Genomic DNA, 20,086 nt, shown 5'->3' on the forward strand with positions numbered 1-20,086 from the left:
TTATACCCAACCTTAAACCAATTTAAAGATCACTACCTAGTGATTGGAGGTGACTGGAACACATATCAAAACCCAGAAAAGGATAAATCTAATCTGACCAAATCACATAATAAACAAGCCACATTAGCCCTTAATGAACTCAAACAAGATTTCAAACTATATGACCCTTTTAAATATGGGAACAGTGCAGATAAAACAGGGAAATTCACATTCTATTCGCAATGCCACAAAATGTGGTCAAGGATAGACTTCTTCTTAATCTCTGACATATTCATTAACATGGACCCAACAATAACTATACATACCAGGTTCTTTTCAGATCACTCCAAAATCACACTGAACATTAACTTAGACAAAAAGATATATTTAGAGAATAGGGGTCATAATTGTTCATTAAACCCTAATTTACTTTCCAAAATGGATGTAATAAAAGAAACAGAAGCAATGCTAAAAATAGCTCTTACAAATATCACTAACTCCCAAGTACCAACTGACTTAGAATGGGCTGCAACCAAAGCACAAATTAGAGCATTGTTTATCAAAAAAGCAGCATACTATAAAAAAATACAACTGAAAGAGGATCATATACTGAAAGGGAAAATAGAGCTTCTTAAAAAAGAACTAATAAATAACCCTAAGAGCCAAACAGAAGCAGAACTTTTAAAACTGCAAAGGGATCTATATATGTTAGAAACCAGGAACCTTTCTTTTTATGAAGCCAGAATGTTAGCCACTTACACAGAAGAAGCTCAAATACCATCTAGAGCTCTGGCCAGAATAATCTCCCAACACAAAAATGCCTCCAATATATCAGAAATAAACTACAGAGACAAAAACTACACAAAAAATGAAGACATTATCAAAACATTTGAACAAATATACTCTCAAATATGTGGAGCACAAATACTACAAACCTCAAATGAAGATAGAACTATTTTCCTTCAAAAACTGAAATTCCCTAAACTCAATTTAGACCAGCAAAAAAAAACTAACTGAACCGATATCCATCAGTGAAATTGTTACAACAATCTAACACTTAAAAGCGCATAAGGCTACGGGTCCGGATGGGCTCACATCAGAATTTTACAAAGCATTTGCCCCCTTGATAGCCAAACTACTATACTATACACTGAATTACGTAATAAGCTATAAAATAAATGTTATCCACTTTAATGCCTCTAAAACCATCTTTATATTAAAAGAACACACAGATCCCAAAAACCCCGACAGCTACAGACGCATCTCCCTCTTAAATATAGATACTAAAATATTTACCTCTATACTTGCAAACAGAATGAAAAATCTGATAGAGAAAATCATTTCCCCAGAACAATCCGGTTTTACACCTCATAGACAGACTAGTGACAATACATTAACATTATGTGCACTAATATCCTATGCTAAATGATACAATATCAACATCTACACAGTGGTAGTGGAGGTCCACAATGCATTTGATAGGGTTAATCTAGAATTCTTACTCCAAACACTACCCTACTTTAATATACCCAATAACTTCATTCAGATCATCCAAACCCTCTATAGCAACCCATACACATCTATAGATATAAATAAAACTTGGTCAAATAGGATCCTAATAAAATATGGAACAAGACAAGGATGCCCATTATCACCCTTCCTGTTTAACATATACCTAGAACCACTCTTTCTATACATTAAACAAAATACATACCACAATCCTTCATCAATACACAACTTCAATATATACCTCACTGCATTTGTGGATGATCTGAACATATACTGCACTACACCAAATTCAGATATAAACAAAATAATAGCTGCAATTGAGCATTTCTCAACTATGTCTAACTACAAACTAAACCTCAATAAAACTAATATTTTCCCCAAAAAAACACCCAAACTCAACTCACTAATACCATTGTTAAACAGAATAAAAATAAAAGAAGAAACTAAATATCTGGGAATCACCTTTTTCCAGAATAACAAAGACTTCTACCAACACAATATAAACCTTAAATGGCAAAATATAATGCAAGACTGTAAAAGATGGAACAACCTAAAACTACCATTCTTGGCCAAAGTATCAATAATCAAAATGAACATTTTACCTAGACTAATGTATATATTCATGACATCACAGACAACAATACATAATAAATTCTTCAAACAAATTCATACCTTTCTAGCAAAATGTATATGGGAACCCAAAAAAAAACAGAATCTCCTATCCAAAATTAACACTACCCAAAAGCAAAGGAGGACTAAATTAACAGATTTTAAAATGTACTACTCAATCATTAACACTAACAGAATATTAAGAATAGCTGAACATAACCCGTCAATGGAAAATTGGTTTCCTCTTTGGGTGACAATCTATTATAGATATATTAAAGCTCTAGGTTTCATTCCCAAAGCACTTCCATTCCTGAAGCAGAAAGAAATACAAACTTATAACATTATAGAGCCCTTAAAACATTCTATCAACTTAGCGCAAAAACTCTTTCAATTCTTGAACCTTAGACAAGCCATGACAATACTGCAACCCCTTCATAAAAACCCAAATCTAAAAATAAACAAAAAGATGCTGGACTTATTCCCTTTGCCCAGACTGAAAGATAAAACAATCCAAGATATTTATCCCTACCTTAACTGTTCAATACAAGAAATGAGGACCAACTTAAACCTCCCTAAATCACACATAATAATCCTAAGACAAATTAAAGAACTGTGTTCCAGTTACCTCCAAAATGTTACTATGACCAATAGTGACATAGAAACTTGTAGCAGGTTTTGGAAAACTATTATCACAACAAAGAAAACTATTACTAATTCATATAAAATGAGAAATTAAATCAAATACCAGAAAGACCTTCTCTTCTCTAACTACTGGAGAAAAATTAAACCATCCTTAGATGATTAGCAAATAAGCCAGGCAATCAATTTAACACTGAAGATTATACCCCTCAAAAAGTTAGCATACACTCAGCTCATGATCAATAATAATGCTTATTTCAAACCTGCAATCCTACACAAATTTAACACATCAAAATCACCTTTCTGCCCAGACTGTAAGAACCAGGTAGCTGACTTAATCCATGTATTTTGGAGCTATAAATGTGTCTATAAAGTCTGGAACTCTCTCAAGGTACAATTACAAAAAAACAGGTTATCAAACATCAACATTAACTTGGGAATTCACTCTATTACACATTCTCCCACCCAAAATACCAAGAAAACAAGCAAATATACTTTTAACAATTTTCCTACTAATGAAACTGTATATAGCTTGTAAATGGCTAGATGCAATAAATATCTCTTGGGAGGGTTTTAAACAAGTAGCTATACAACACCTTTTATCTCATAAAATATTAATAGATAAAAGAAACAAAAACATGAAATCCAGAGAAATTTGGGGAAAAAACCTTTAATATCATATTAACATAATTCATCCCATAGCAACTTAGAAATATACTATAATGTAACCAAAGAACACATACAAGTTCAGATATTAAATAATAACTTGGATATTACGACTGTATATACTGTCTATATAACTGTGGAACTAACAGTGAAAGCATCTATGTACATAGTGTAAATAGATATGTTGTATGACCTATATCCTGTGGTGTTTGACATCAATGTATAACACACACACACACACACACACACATATATATATATATATATATATATATATATATATATATATATATATATAGTCATGTTGTAAGATAGTTTTTATTTGTGACATTTATTAATGTAAAAATAAAAATTATTGGAAAAAAAAAGAATTAGTTAAGTATATTGCATATATAATAAAAAAAATAGAACAGATCACAGCTGACGAGTATATAGTTGAAACCAATGTTGTTTAATACACAAAGTAAGCACTTTCACAATCTGTAACTGACCACTTCTTCAGACTTATACATTCAAATGAAATAATCATAGCATTTAAATAGTATCTCATCAAATCAACAATTAGAGTAAAATCAGTCGTCTATTAATGAAATTAATTAAGCACTTAAAACAGAGTAAATAAATTCTGTCAAAATATTTGAAACCCTAAAAACTAATAAAACAACAAAGTTATAAAAAACAACTAAGCTAATAGCAATACATATCTTTCAAAAAGCTTAGTGCTTAAGTGCTTTGGCTTCAAGGAAGGGCTTAAGTGACACTGCACCATTAATCCTTGGTAGTTTATCTGCCTGCAGCAAAATCCATTTTTGTTTTGATGCTTCCGTCTTGTTCTTAATGTCACCACCCCTCATGCTTTGTTCTATAATTTCTTGCACTAAAAAGTTGAAAACATGTTGAGCGCCTTCTGCTTGAACATGTCTTGCTAAGGCACTAGTTTCTTTAACATTATTTATATCTCTTAAATGCTAGTCTAGAATGCAGTATTTGAAACTTCTGTTGGTTTTACCAACAAAAAATACATAGCATAATTTGCAGAAGCTAAGGTATACTAAATGCTGTGTTTTGCAGTCAGCCTAGAAGTCACTGTCTATGACAAACTTCTGACTTGGATGTGTGAATGTTGTGTTAGAGTAAATAAACTTGCATGCCATGCAGTTCCTGCAGGGAAATGTTCCTTTTCTCTGAGACAGCATATTATTATTTCTGCTAACCAATGGTTTATAACATAATTGTCTTTTTAAGGAATTTTTATTTTTAAAAGAAAAATATGGTCTCTTGTCTATAACACCATCCAGTTCTTCAGTAGAATTTAAAATATTCCAATTCCTCTCAAATATTTGACAAAACGTCTTGATATCACTAGAATAGGAAATAGGAAACCTAACTTTGTGTCTATTTTCATTTTGTGTATTGTGTATGTCATTCGGACTCTCTGAGAAAAATGGTTTGCCTCTGTGACTACGTCCTTCATACATAATAATACTTGTTTCTATTTCTGCTGCATTGTAGCCTCTGTCTATAAATTCATCCTTTAAGGTGTAAACTGCTTGATCCAGCCCATCTTCTGTATTATGCAGTCTACTCATATTCTTATAAATTGTCCTTTGACTACATTCTTGTTAACATTTGGGATGCATACTAGTTTTATGCAGAATGCTATTTTTTCTACTTCCATGGATGCCCTTGTTATATTTCTGCTGTACTCTTTCTAGTTTATTTATGCTTGTTTTCTTACAGGGTTTCCATATTGTTGTTCCATACTCAAGTTTGGGTCTAATGTAACTAACAAACAATGACTTCATTATGTCTGATTTCCTAGACTTTATAAATCTTTTTATACAACCTATAGTTCTATAATTATCATTAGCCAATTGGGTGATATGATTAGAAAAACTCATAGCTGAATCTACCCATATACCCAGGTCCTTAAATGAGTCTACAGGTTCAATCATTGTGTGCTATATTAAATATTCACTTTTCAGTTTATGTCTCCCAAATCTCATATGCTTAGTTTTTGATGTATTTATCAACATATTATTCTCCTGTGCCCAAATGGTCAATTTAGTCAAATTATTTTGTAGACATGCCTTATCTGTAACACTTGTAATCAGGTTACCCAATTTCAGGTCATCAGCATATAGACTGTAGAACACCTCAGATAAAAAAGTTAGGTCTGAAAGATGCAAGCTAAACAAGTAAGGTCCTAGGGCAGAGCCCTGTGGGGCACCTTGACTATAACCAAGGATTTCACCTGTTCATTTGGTGTGTGATACTTGCCATGTCCTCTCTGTAAGCCATGCAGCTATCCATCTTATCAACAGTGCACCAATACCCAGTTGTACTAATTTATTGATCAGTGTTTTGTGTATGACCCTGTCAAATGTTGGATTTAAGTCTATATAAATCACAGCACAATTTTTCATTCATAGCTGTTGTTATATTGTTATAGAACATCATGTTACAGGTGGTAATAGATCTATTTTCAACATATGCATGCTGGTATATGGTTTCAAGTCCCAACCTATCCAGTTCTGACAATAACTTATCCAGTATTACTTTCTCCATTATTTTTCCACAACATGAAAGTAGACTTAAGGGTCTATATGATTTTGGGTTTGTCCTACTCCCCTTTCCCTTAAAGACAGGTTTAATAAGTGCATGTGTCCAATCTTGAGGTATCTCCCCATATTTATATGACCTAGTGAATAATAGATATAATGGTAGTGTAAGTTCTTGCTGAAATGTTCTCAGGTCATTGTTACTTATTCCTTCTCCTCGCTGTACTTTGTTTAGATCCAGTTTGCACAGTTCTTTTTCAATATAATCTAATTTGATTTCAGTATCTGGGGCTACCTGGATGTCACTAGGACAACTTATCACCCCTTTTGTGGAGCCAAACTGCTTTGCATAAGATTTTGTAAATATATCTATAATCTGTTGTCTGAGAATAAATTTTAGAATCTGCACACAGTTCAACAATTTGTGTATCTTTACTCCTTCCACATCGTATGTATCTATAAAAAGGTTTCCTATTATGCTCAATATCTTTATATACATTTTCTTCAAATTTTTCTTGATCTTGTCTAACACCATGCTTAATCTGATTGTCCAGCTTGTTTATTTCAGTTTTCAAAGTTGTTGTTCAACCTATCTTCATTTCTTATATATTTTTTGTCTCTCACCTTAATCAGATATCCTGTTCGTATGGAAATATACCCCCCCCGATATTGTTTGCCTAGATCCTGATGTTAAAACATTTTTTGACTTTTTGCACTCAAACAATTTCTCTTTCAAAACTTTCCACATTCCATCTGCACTTTTTCCACTGAACACCTCAATCCAGTTAGTTTTATCTAGTAACTGTTTTGCTTCCCTATAATCTGTAATTAACCTTCTGTATATTGGCTTAGATTTCAGTTTGGCAAAATTATCTAGCAACAAATTAACCTTTAATAACCCCATGATCACTGCACATCAATGGTGGTAAACTTGACTTGAAGTTACAGTAATTTCTTTGAGAACACAAACAATATCTAATATATTCGGTCCCCTAGTAGGTTTTTTACAATCTGAAGCATTTGTTGTTCCTGAATATACTCTGTGAATAATTTCTTTACTAACGTTGTTGAATCAATATTATTCCAGTCTGTTTCTGGTAAATTTAAGTCCCCACCTAATATTAGTCTTCCCTCCTGTGTTTCTTGTAAGAAATGAATTTATTCCTCTAGGTCATCTGCACTTGACTTTGGTGGTCTATACACTCCCACAATTGTTATATATTCCAGGGTTGTCTTTATTGTCACAGTTGCACAGTCTATAGTATTGGTGTTTATTAAACATGTAATCACAGGTCTCATAGCTAGCATTAATCCCTATCATAACACCTCCACCTGATTTTTTTATAAGAATGTCTGTTACAGTAAAAACATTTATACCCTGTCAAAGTTGGTTTCCAGTCATTGTTCTTTAAGCATGTTTCAGAAGCAATAACAACATCAATCTTGTGGCAACGTAGCAAATTTTCTAATAAAAAACTTTATTATTAATGCTCCTAGCATTAACAACCATCAGAGATTGCATCAAATGTTGCTATCTGTGAACTGTTACATTTTTGACCTGGCAAAAATCCTGGCTAGTGTTTATCAAATATTGCAAAATATCTGCTGCAAAAATTATTTTTCCTGATCTAGACAAATGCACACCATCCTGTCTGAACACGTGTGCCCAAAAGAAGGCTTGGATGCTCTACACATTTCCATTTTTTAAAACAGGACATTTTTTCCATGTAGGTGTTTATCCAAAAAAATCTTTTCATTCAAAGTGACCTGACTATCCTTTCTATAGGTGATTTGTGAAAAATATGTCCAAACACCAGTACAAGCTATACTATCTAGGAGGGCTGTCAGTTCCCGACTAACAGTCAGAGAATTGTTGTTTGTGACATTATTTGTACCAACATGAATAAAACGAGATCCATACTTCCTTACATTAAGGCATTCCAAGGCTTGTTTCACATCTTCTATTTTTGCTGCTAGCAAGCATAACACTACTCGATGTTCATTATCATCTCTGCAAGTATAAGTATCAGTTCCTCTAATAACTGAATCTCCAATTACAAGAATATCTTTGCTGTCCATGTCTGAAGAATCTTCATCTTCTAATATAGTAATTTCTGCTCTATCAGTTGTTACGAAGGATAGATCTTCATCACTATTAGTCTTATTAATTCCACTGTTTTCATTGCATATTAAATTCTCATCCAGCTGTCATTGTAAAACCACAGCTTGAGCCATGTAAGCAACATATATCTTTCTCTTCGCTTTTCTTGCAGTAATGTTCTTCAATCCTTCTGAGGTCAGTTTTGATTTCTTCCTTTTTACCTGCCCCTTGCCTCTTTTTTCTACCTTTTCCATAGGAAAGATGATGTCTTTTTCTGTAGAATGAGGGTTTTCTGATAGACAGATATCTTCATTCCCTATCACCAGTGTGCTACATAACAAAGTATCTTCATTCCCTGTCACCAGTGTGTTACATAACAATGCAGAATCCTTCTTACTATGTATTCTCTTTTTTTTTACAGTTTAGTCAGTTTCTTTTTCTTCCTTATTTGTTGAGAACTTCTTCCTTTCTTTTTTTTTTCCTTCTAAACAAACTGGATCCTCAGATTGCTGAGTACTTGCAACCGCAATTCCATAGTTCTCAGGGCATCATCATTTTTCATAGGTGTTGAATGTTCTTTGCAGAAAATAGATGCATCATTTCCTATATCTGTTCTATTTGTTCTATGCCAAACTGTGACAATATATTGGGTGAAGAGAGATGAAGGCTGCAAGCTTAGTCAGATAGAATTTTGCAGATAATTCTGTCATTTGTAAATATGAATGTAAACTGCAGGCTTGTCTTAAATGTAAAAAAATAGTGTTACATGTGGAACTGAAAATAATGTGACAACAGTTCCCTCTACTGACCAAGTAAAGCATGTTGTGGCCCTTTGATGTAGATAGTGATACCAGTGAGTCTGTGGTGAGGCATTCTGCCTATTGTTATAAGGCTAAAGTTAATAACCAGAATTTTCATGCATAAATGTCCTTTATTGCTCTAGTTTCTGCCTAGGTGTAAACAAATGTAAATGCAGTTTCTGTTAGCCTGGGAACCCAGGGAAGTGTGATGAATGATGTAATGTGTAGCCTGGGAACCCCAGGAAAGTGTGAAGAATGATGTAATGTGAAACAGAAATGCAATTTCAATTTAAACATAGAGAACCAGAGAGAATAAAAAAAAAATTGTCTTGACCATCCAACTCACAGCACTGTCTGCATGTAAATATGATTTTAGCACTGTTTTTTCTCTTAGAAATAGCTAGGAACTAGAAATATTAGACTAAGTCTTTTTCTGTTATGTCAGAATGTTCCCACTGCATTATTTTAAGTATTTATCTGTGATCACTGAACTCTTGAATAGCACTGCGTAGCAAGAAGTATTGTCTTGTGTTTTATTATCTATTATTAAATATTTTAAAACCTTTCAACTGTGGCTGTTTTGTGTAGAGATAAGTTAAGCTCTAAGAGTACATTGCCTGTATATAGTGATCCTGTACCAAGTCACTCTAATAAGCCTTGACTGTTTAGTTATACTACCAATTGGATAATAATATTGCACAGTAATGATTGGACACCCGTTCAAGGGCCTTTTAGTATCTGATAAATATTAGCTGGGTGGTAGCAGTTATTTCTACCATATAGTCTGGGTAAAAGGGGCACAGCTGGAAAGCCTGTGCCAGCTTTCCCCAGAAGTGTCCGTGTGGTTGTTTAAACTCTTATCTGTGTGTGTGTCAGCTACTTGGGCAAGGACACAAAGCACTGGTTGGACAGAGAGGGTGCTGGAGGTTTTAGCTTGCCAAGCTAGGCTGAGATCTGGACCCTATAACTGTGCCAGTGGGGAGTCCTATTGGGGTGATTGCTGGGCCAGGGCACGGGTGTCACACTAACATTATTTAGTTCATCAGTCCAGTCATTAATATATGATACAACAATTCTCCAAGTCATGCCAATTGCACATGTGCAATCACCATCATTAAGTCGAGATTTGCTTTTAACAATGGTAAGCAAATCATTCAACTTTTGACACGAGGAACAAAGATCACCAGTGTTATCAGCTGTTACCTTTAAATATGCATAGCATTTATTACACTGTACAATATACTTGTGCATTAGCAAATCATTAATTGCATACTCATTTAAGGAATCCATGTTCAGCTTTAAATTAATAAAATATTGCAAAGGAAAAAAATTACACAAAGTCAGTAGCAAAGAATTCAAAGAAACTTAAATCAACTTTTGTGACAAAAATTATACCAGCAATATCCAACTAAATCATAAAATACAATAAAGTTGTTCTGACCATGCAAGTTCTACCAGTCAGACAGAAGTTGTAATTTCTTTACATCGCACAGGAAGGTGTGCAGTAGCTTCTGCTCACTATAGCTTGCAGTCGCACCTTCTTTTAACAGTAAAAATAAATAAAGCTTCTCTTACTAGTCAACTCCACAACAAATCACAAACCAAGACAAGATTCTTTAGATACGTTCAGAAATTTCTTCTCTGCTGTCTGTGTAAATTTATAGCTGTCTAGGCCCCTTGGGGTGGCTAGAGCTTGCCTGTCTAAAACCTATCCCTTCCTCACAACCTGCAGTCAAACTAAAGGTAAAACAAAATATGAATCGAAGTAAAGCTTTAATAAGCAGTCTCTTCCTACCTACAAATAGTTAAAATAGTGATAATAAATGCAATACAAATTCAAATAAAACTGCTCTTACCAGTCAACTCCACAAACAATTTGAACAGAAGAAGATTCCTCAGATATTTAGAAAAATATATTTATGGATATGTGCATATTATATTACTAAACAAGCAATCATATATGTAATCTGGCAATAAGCAGGCAATAGGTATATATGACAACTTTTACAACATTATTTAAGTTGTCATGCCATGTCATACCATATATACTCTGGGTCAAGTTATTAACAGAAATTTTAAAATGGCAATATTCATAATTTGGCAAAAAAAATCACATCTTTGCTTATTGACCACTGATTTTGGGTCAGTAGATATTCCTGTCTTGTGTGCTCAGACATCTTGAGAGATGCTCTTCCATTATGCTATATCAACAGTAAATAACAGTTACATAAAATATGCACTGCATCAGTGTACTTGACCATATATATTCTATGCATTTAGGAGATATGCAGGGAAATGAAATACTTTATTAATATAAAGGTATCAAGTCTTTTATTCAGCAGTGAAAAATAAAAGGAATAAAGAAAGAAAAAAATCAAAAATATAGGTGGGTCAAGATTTGAGTGTAGTCTTTTAGAATTTCATAGGGAATATAATTCCACAAAGACAACCTTTCACAGATCCATTATGTATAGCTCAGTAGATGACTTAGTTGTATGTGGGTGCATGCATACTGAACATCTGAATGGCATCATCAATCTTCTTGTGCATCCATTGGTTATCATGCAAATTTCTTTCTGCCAATTTATGCCTCACAGAATGCTTTCATATGTGGTAATGAATAATGTTGGATCAAATCATCTTGCCCTCTGGCTATGAGAAATGTACTTCTGTGAAAATATATAGTATTTACACCTCCAGCTTGATTATTGGTTAGGATGGCATATCGTTGCTGTCAATCTGCTGTACCAGAATATCAGGGATCATGCCTTCATCCTGTCTGGTGCTTATTAGAGGAATCAGTCCATCCTGTCGTATTCACCCATCAACACATATGCACTCTGTACTTGGTCCCGGCTCTAGCCCTAATGTCATCTTTGCTGGGACCACTGCCTAATATGCATATGAATGCCCATCTTTACAAATACATTTTGTTTTTTTCCATAGCAGTAGAGAAAGAACATTACAGTACCCCATGAACAGCAATAAACAGTGAAAGTTTGCAATAAACAGTGAAAGTATGCAATGTGCTTTCTGTTAATTTCCTTCCATCATTTGACAGTGAACAACATATGTGACTAACCATGTCACACCACATATGCAGAAGCATACAGACACATACCCAATGTATTGCAAAAGGTCAGAGGTAAGCCTACATTTCCACTCATGCTGAGATGGTACATGGTATCAAGTGACAGCCCCACATCATGTGACAGGTACACCCACTGCACCTGCATCTGTTTTTCAGAGGAGCACTGGTGACAGTTCTTTGTGATTCTACAGATCTTCATTTCAGGCCACACCACATACATGCACATACCCAGTTTACTGAAGGACAGAACAAGGTCCACATCTCCACTTGTGATATGATGGCATATGGGACTGAATGACAGTCCCACATGACACATCAGGCCCATTCACTGCACCTTCTATCCCAGAGGAGCAAAGTTTTAGTTCTGGGTGGCTCCATAGTTCTATATTACACCTTATGCTGTGCACACACACAAACACACATACACACACACTCACACCCACACAAGCACACACACACAAGCACACATCCACTCTCACACACTCTCGCTCTCACACATACACACAAAGACACATGCATGTCCACACACACACACACACACACACACACACACACACACACACACACACACACACACACACATGCATGTCCTCAGACACACACAGACACACACAATGTACTGCAGAAGGACATAACAAAGCTTGCCTTTCCATTCATTCTGCAATTCTACATGGGACCAAGTGACAGCACCACTTGAAATTGCAGGCACAACCACTACACTGGTAACAGTCTTCAAGAAAAGCCATAGGCTATTGCTGTGTGGCTGTGCAATTCTCATTTACTGGTCACATCACATGCACATATACATGTAATGTTCCAGACAAGTGTAGAGCAAAGCCCACCATTCTATTCATATTGTGATAGCACATGGGATAGAATGACAGCTCTATGAGGTATGACAGGCACAACTTCGGTACCAGCACCTTATCTCCCATGGAAATAATAGTATCAGTGATCCTTAATAGGTCACTCCACACACGCACACACACACACACACACACACACACACACACACACACACACACACACACACACACACACACTCACATGTGCGCACACACACATCAATACCAAATGTACTCAAGAATGACAGAAGAAAGATTACCTCTCCACTCATGCTGGTGTGGAACTGCACTGCTACTTGTCTCCCACAAAAGTCCCAGTATCAGTGCTGTAGGGCTCCATAGTTCTCTACAACAGGTCACACCACATGCACTCATACACCCAGTGTACCAGAAAAGATAGCGCAAATCCCACTTTCCACATGCCTTAAGGGTGCAGTGAACCAAGCAGCAGTTCTATGTAGCATTGTAGCTCACCCACTAGACCAACATCTGCCTCCCAAAGGAGCTTTGCTGCCAGTGCTATGTGGCTTCATAGTTCTTTGTTACAGGGCACACAACACGTGCTCGCATACATAATTAATGTACTGGGGAAGAGCAATGCTAAGTTCACCATACATGCTGCAATGATACATGGGACAATGTGATGGCCTTATATGACAAGCCAGGCACACCCACTTTAGTGACAATTGTCTGGAAGTGGGACCCCAGGAGAGCTAATTATCTGTCAGTTCTCTAGTACATGTCATGCTACATGCACATATAAATCCAATGTAGCAAGAAAGAGTAGAACAAAGCCAATCTCTTGACTTGCACTGTGATGGTTCAGGAGACCAAGTTACAGCTCTACATTGCATAGAAGGCACACCCACTGCATTAATATTTGCCTCCTTGAGGAGGCCCAGTGTCAGTGCTATGTGATGCCATAGTTCATCATTGCAGGTCACACCACATGTACACATACACCTCATGGTGCCAGAGAAGAGCAGAGTTAATCTCATATCTCCACTCATGCAGCAATGATAGATGAGACTTGTGTCATCCCCACATGGCAAGCAAGAACACCCATTGCATGGACACTTTGTCTTCCAGAGGAGCCCCAGTGTCAGTGGTGTGTAGTTCTACAGTTCACTGAAACAGGGCACACAACATGGACCTCGACAAACAGAAGGAAAGACAGCACAGTGGCAAAGATGGAAGCCCCATTGCAGAGACAGGTATAGCCTAACATGGATGTATGGCCATTAGAGATAGCACCCAGTTGTGGGACTGCTTGGCAGGAGGAATTCATGAGTTATGTGTCTGTATCTGTTAGTGCAGATGTTTTGCATTATATATTTGATGTTGTAAATGATCTCCAAAGACAAACTGATATCCTTCTCATTTTCACTCCAAGTAGTCTTCTGGTATACCTATGGTAGTGTATGGATATTGTTAGTAGTTTGTAGTTTAGTTGAATCAATAAAATGTCTATCTATGTAGCAGAATGTTGCTGTTTCCAGTGATTTAGTAATAGCCACATCCAACAGAATCCAGAAAAAATGTGTCCACCACTTTATTGCTCTGCTTGCGATGATATACTGTGCACATAACTAATCAGACGTATAATTGTTTTACTGTGGCAAGATAAATGGCCAGGTCATCTGAATACAAGTGCCACATATCTACTATTTCCATACAGTGGGGTTAAGTGTGATGTCTGGCCAATACCCCACCAGACAGCCACCAATAAAATGTGACATCCCTTACTATCCTGGGTCAGTAACTAAGGAGATTCAGTACTCACTACTGACTCCAGTGTGAGACTGTCACTTAAACAAGAGTAATATTTCATAATTTTCCCCTAAGAGCATAACAGGAACATACTCTGTTTTACTGGGACTGGACTATATACCTCTGTCCTCCCCTAATGTAACTCCTTATTACACACTTAAGAACAATGTGTCTCAGTTTAAGACCTCTGATACACTCACACTCAAAGTAAATTTAAATCTCACACATCCAAACACTTCTGGGAAAGCCTGAAACAGATAGATTTCCAGCTGTGCCCCTTCACCCAAATAATACGGTAATGCTGGCACCAATCAGAGTGTCTTCATGCTCATCTAAAGGGGTGTCCACTTATGAAAATTAAATATTAAAATAAAGGATAGCTATGACCAGAACTGGCCAGGCCTTCAAGGTGACCTGGGGAGTATCAAGCAGGTATAAGCACTCTCTGTCATGTGTGCAATGAAAGCCACACAGTTCAGTAGCACTACATACCTAAGTAGGGGTCTATACACAGTGTTGCCAAGTAAGGATGTGTGTGTATGTGGATGGGTTGACATAAGAGTGCAGATTATATATGTACCAGCAGGCCACCTGTCAATGTGGAATGGGCAATAACTGTTATACAAACCTGTGACGTGTGCAACTGTACACCAGATATGTCACACCCATGATGTCACCACAGAGACATACCCTTGTGGAATATGACTGCAGGCCATCCTCCTGCTGACACGTGTACACCTACAACACAAATGGATAACATTATGGAGATAACACTCAGTGTTACTAACAGCTGAAATGCATCATAAATGCATGACTACACTACCTGACATGTACACAGTACACATTACCCCTGACATCTTACACTGCAGTACATTGCAGCACTCTGTTACAGTCACCGTGTGCATCAGAATAATATTAGCCTGTCCCTGCATCAATGTTATCGATGACAGGGATGTGGCACAGGTATCATCATATGCACAGGGTGTGTTGTTGGTGTGCCAGAGACCAAGGATGGTCCATACATGAAACCATGTGTGTGGGTGAGGGGTTTGGTTAATTGATTTGGGCTTGGTGATGTGGTGTGTGTTGGTATGGGGTCACCCTAGATGTGGTTGCATAGTGTGTGGGTATGCATGCACACATTTCCGCCATGTGGCTGCCCTATATGGGTGTTGTTGGACAGCTGCAGACCATACCTGGCAGGGTGTGCAGTTCACTGCCTCTGGCCACAGACACACTGACTGTGCCTGCCAGGGGTTCCATAGGCATGTGCAGGTACAGACCTTGAGGTGCTACTCTCCCCTGATGATGACAGATGTCTGCTAGAAACATGTCCACCTGGGACTGGCCAAGTCCATGTGCACAAGGCCTAGTGTGGTGTGGACAGCACCCCCAGTGGTGTGCTGGGGCTGGTACTGCCCACTATGGGAGTTGCTTGGCATCCTAGCATGTCCACATTGACCGCCAGCTGCTGGTGTTTCTGGCCTATGTGCACACAGCTGTCACACCACTCCCACCACACATTCAAGCACAGACATACCATGGTCAAGGAGGCCCACCATCTCACCCCACTGTCTATCCCTGACCTCGGTCTGTTCACAGAGGTCAACAAGTTCATGGAGGTTGCCACTTACAGACAAGAAAGCATGCCTCTGCTGCCTCAGGCCCTGTCTGGTGTACATTTCCATATGTGCCTGTGCCTCCATTATGGACTGAAACATGCTCCTTGTGGTACCAGTTGTGATGCCTCTGCCAGGGGTATGATAACCTGTGGCCCTCCCACGGGCACTACAGTACATCTGCTGATGTGGTGCCCTGCTGGACATCCAGTTATGCCAACTTTGACCCGACACAGTTGGCATGGACATCACATTTTCCTGGTCACTGCCACCAACCACCAACTGTCCCTCTGCTATGGCCATGTGTGATGGGGTTTGTAGGGGCACTGTAACTGTGTGCGGCCTTGGGGTGGCTAGGAGGGTGATGACACATGTTGTTGCAGTGTCGGCCTCTGACAACCCCACCTGTGCCTCAACAGTACCATCATCATCATCATAGGTGTCTGTACGGACACCTACCTCAGTTTGCATGCAGGAGGGACCCTGACCCACCTCTCCACCTGTGGGGGAAAGAACCACACACTTTAAGACCTGTACGGCATTGCATAACAGTACACAGTCTCACACTCACACAGTCACGCACACACACACACTCACACACACACACACACACACACACACACACACACACACACACACACATACATCCACACACACTGACAGTCCACCTTACTACCTCCCTTTCCCCTAGGTTTACAGACAGTCCCACATTTAGTTACATATGTTTCCCATCCTGCATGACACTAGCTAACAGACAGTCATTACTACCACCCATTAACATATCATTCCTCTCCATGCCTACATGTGTGATAATAACACACAACCTATTTACTCCATCACCTCCCTGTCTAGGGTGGAGTAGGTTGTACATGCCCTCACTGCTGTCATCCAGTATTACCCTTTGTATGTCCAGTCATGGTGTACATGGCCCCTATATTGTTGGAGCTGCTACACTCACTACTTATGTCACACACCGGAGACTCGTACTACAGTCTTAGTCCATGCCACATCTGCTGCAGATCAACCCATCATGTGGACAACAGTAATATCTGGGTACACTCACTGATGGGTTCTGGTAATTCTCCACTGCATTAGTAGTGCTGCATACATGGGTAGCCAGTTATCTATCTGCTGCTGGCAATATGATGTGCATACCTGGTATGTACTTTCTCTCCCAATGCATGTTCCATGCTACAGACCTTGTTATGCTATCAGCTGTCCTGTGTTCACATACCAGACAAGTTGTCCTGGTGTCTCACGTCTCACTCCATGTACATGTACAGCACAATCCCAAGAAGTGCTGCCATGTGATCAATTCCATTATCGCCTGTCATACATGGACACCCACACAAACAGACACACATGTACACACACATCTGATATGCATCGACCACACTCCACTCCACCAGATTGCACTTACAGACACAATCAACACACACACACACCCCACACACCTACATGTAGGTTTGCACAACTTTTGTAAACACAGTCCTCCCATTACCCTTCTGTCAGCATGCATTACATATGGTGCTCAACAGCATGCAGTGCAACTATAGTGACTTCATGCTAGCAGCAGTATACATGTGTGTGATGCATGGGCTGTGTTGGTAGGTGGTGGCCCTTCCCTTTGTTAACACTGCACCCATGTACAAAGTGTTACTGTGGGCCTGTTCTGCACCCTGCCTTGTACTGTGCACCATACCTCACAGGTGTAAAAACCATTGCTGCATATGTAGTACTGTCAGTTATGTCAGCTCCAATGCTCACAGCCCCTATGTGTTAGAGCAACTCTTACCTGCGATGATATGTGAACAGATATTTGTGAATACCTGATGTCTGCTTTACATATCACAACATCAGCAGTGCATGTATGACCAGTACAAGACTATTACACTGACAACCAGCAGACCTTACCATGGCTGTGGGAAGTGCCCTACAAATGTCCCAGAACTTTTCATGGTTGCAAGGTCTACTCATGTGCACAACCCCTGGAGTGCTGTCACTATTGCTGTGGGGTCAGGGTTATGTCTGCCAAAGTTACTTAACCAGATTGTGTGCAGATACAGCCATGAGGGTGTTGTTTCACATATGTCCCTACTGTAGCCCATGTGTCCTGACATATTTCTCATCCCTGTGAACACATTGCACATTGACAGGATGTTAGTTATCTTGCACGTGTCTGTTGTACCCTTCCGATTCCCCAGCATGGTCTCTACTGTGATGCAGTGCATTTCACAGCAACAAAACGTGAACATGTACAGCATGCAGTATGGGTAGGTGTGTTAGATGCATGCATGGAATATCTCATAGCTATTACATGCCCGGTGTATTATCATGCATGAACATAAACCATACTCACTGGCTACAGACTGCTGCCATGTTGGTATCCTTGGGGGACCTACATAAGAGTGTGAGAAAGTTGATGTCAGTGGCCACAGCTGTGGCATTCGTAAAGGATGAGTGCAGCATTACATTATATCAAGAGCAGAAGTCCACAATACTACAGCGTATGCACAACTGTTTATTACTACTAGACCGCAACAGACTATGTATATGACATCTCAGATTTGTATGGTGTACCTGTACAGATGTGAATGAATACACAAGAGTGGTGTACTGATGTGTCCTGGGGCCTTACTTGCATGCTTCTCAGCTGGTGTGTCGGTGGCACCCATCTCCGCAATGCAGCCTGCCAGGTGTTGGTGCTGCAGGTGGGCAGGTGTCACAAGGCTGCTGAGAAGCTCCTCCACATGGGTGAGGGGTGGATGGGTGGGTTGCCTCCCATTGTGAGGTAGTCCAGCCATACTGCAGTTGCCCGCCGACATACATGGCAAAACAGGTCAATGCAATGATGCCGGACCTGCTCATTGCTGCGGTTATACAGACCGACATCATTGATCCTGTGGACTAGATCGTTCCACAGGGTGGTCCTCTCCTGCTGATCGTGGGCTGTCTGGCCAAACAGCTGTTCATAGTGCTGTACCCAATGTTCAATTATCACCTTTGTTTCAGCAGCACTGTACGCTGGCAAACGTGTGGGGGCCATCTTCCCTGGAAGGCATTAAGATGGAAACAGGTCTGAGCAACTCATACAGCAGGGTTACCATAGCTCTTAATACACATTTTTGTCTCCCCCCACTATATCAACTACAACAAACCATTCACAGAATCCAATTGGTATGTCGGCTGCTTACCTACCATTGGGACATATGTTGTATTGTACCAAGCTTTGTGCTATGTGTTTGTAGCCATGTTCCCTATGGGGACATTATCTTTTCTGGCCTGTTACAGACTATCTCACCTGCATGCCATTGTCAATGCCACTATATATATATATATATATATATATATATATATATATATATATATATATATATGTGTGTGTGTGTGTGTGTGTGTGTGTGTGTGTGTGTATGTGTGTGTGTGTGTGTATATATATATATATATATATATATATATATATATATATATATATGTGTGTACATCTATCTTGTAGGTTGTTGATATACCTATATCTATATGAGTGTCTGTGTATCTGTAGACATACATGTCTCATTATATATCAAACAGATATTTATCTATATGTGGGGTGCATACAGACGTGGTCCACATTCTGTAACGGTCTTTCATTCACAGTTGCACTGTTCTGCCTTGCTGTAAAACAGACAGGTGTCACATGTGAACACAGACTAACATTAGGGTGGTATATATGGTGAGAGATTTCTGGTAAGCCTATTATACACCTATGGCATTTGTGCATGCTACATTACACATTAACATGACTGTCCTGCAAGTGGTGTGCTCTGACACCCATGTGTCTATCATGACAGCAGTACTTCCACCACCAGCTATTGTCCACACTAACATAACACACACAGATATTATGGCTTACATCTT

The sequence above is a fragment of the Protopterus annectens genome, chromosome 4.part1 (genome assembly GCF_019279795.1).
Source record: "Protopterus annectens isolate FY-2018-M chromosome 4.part1, PAN1.0, whole genome shotgun sequence".
In the NCBI taxonomy this organism is placed as follows: Eukaryota; Metazoa; Chordata; order Ceratodontiformes; family Protopteridae; genus Protopterus; species Protopterus annectens.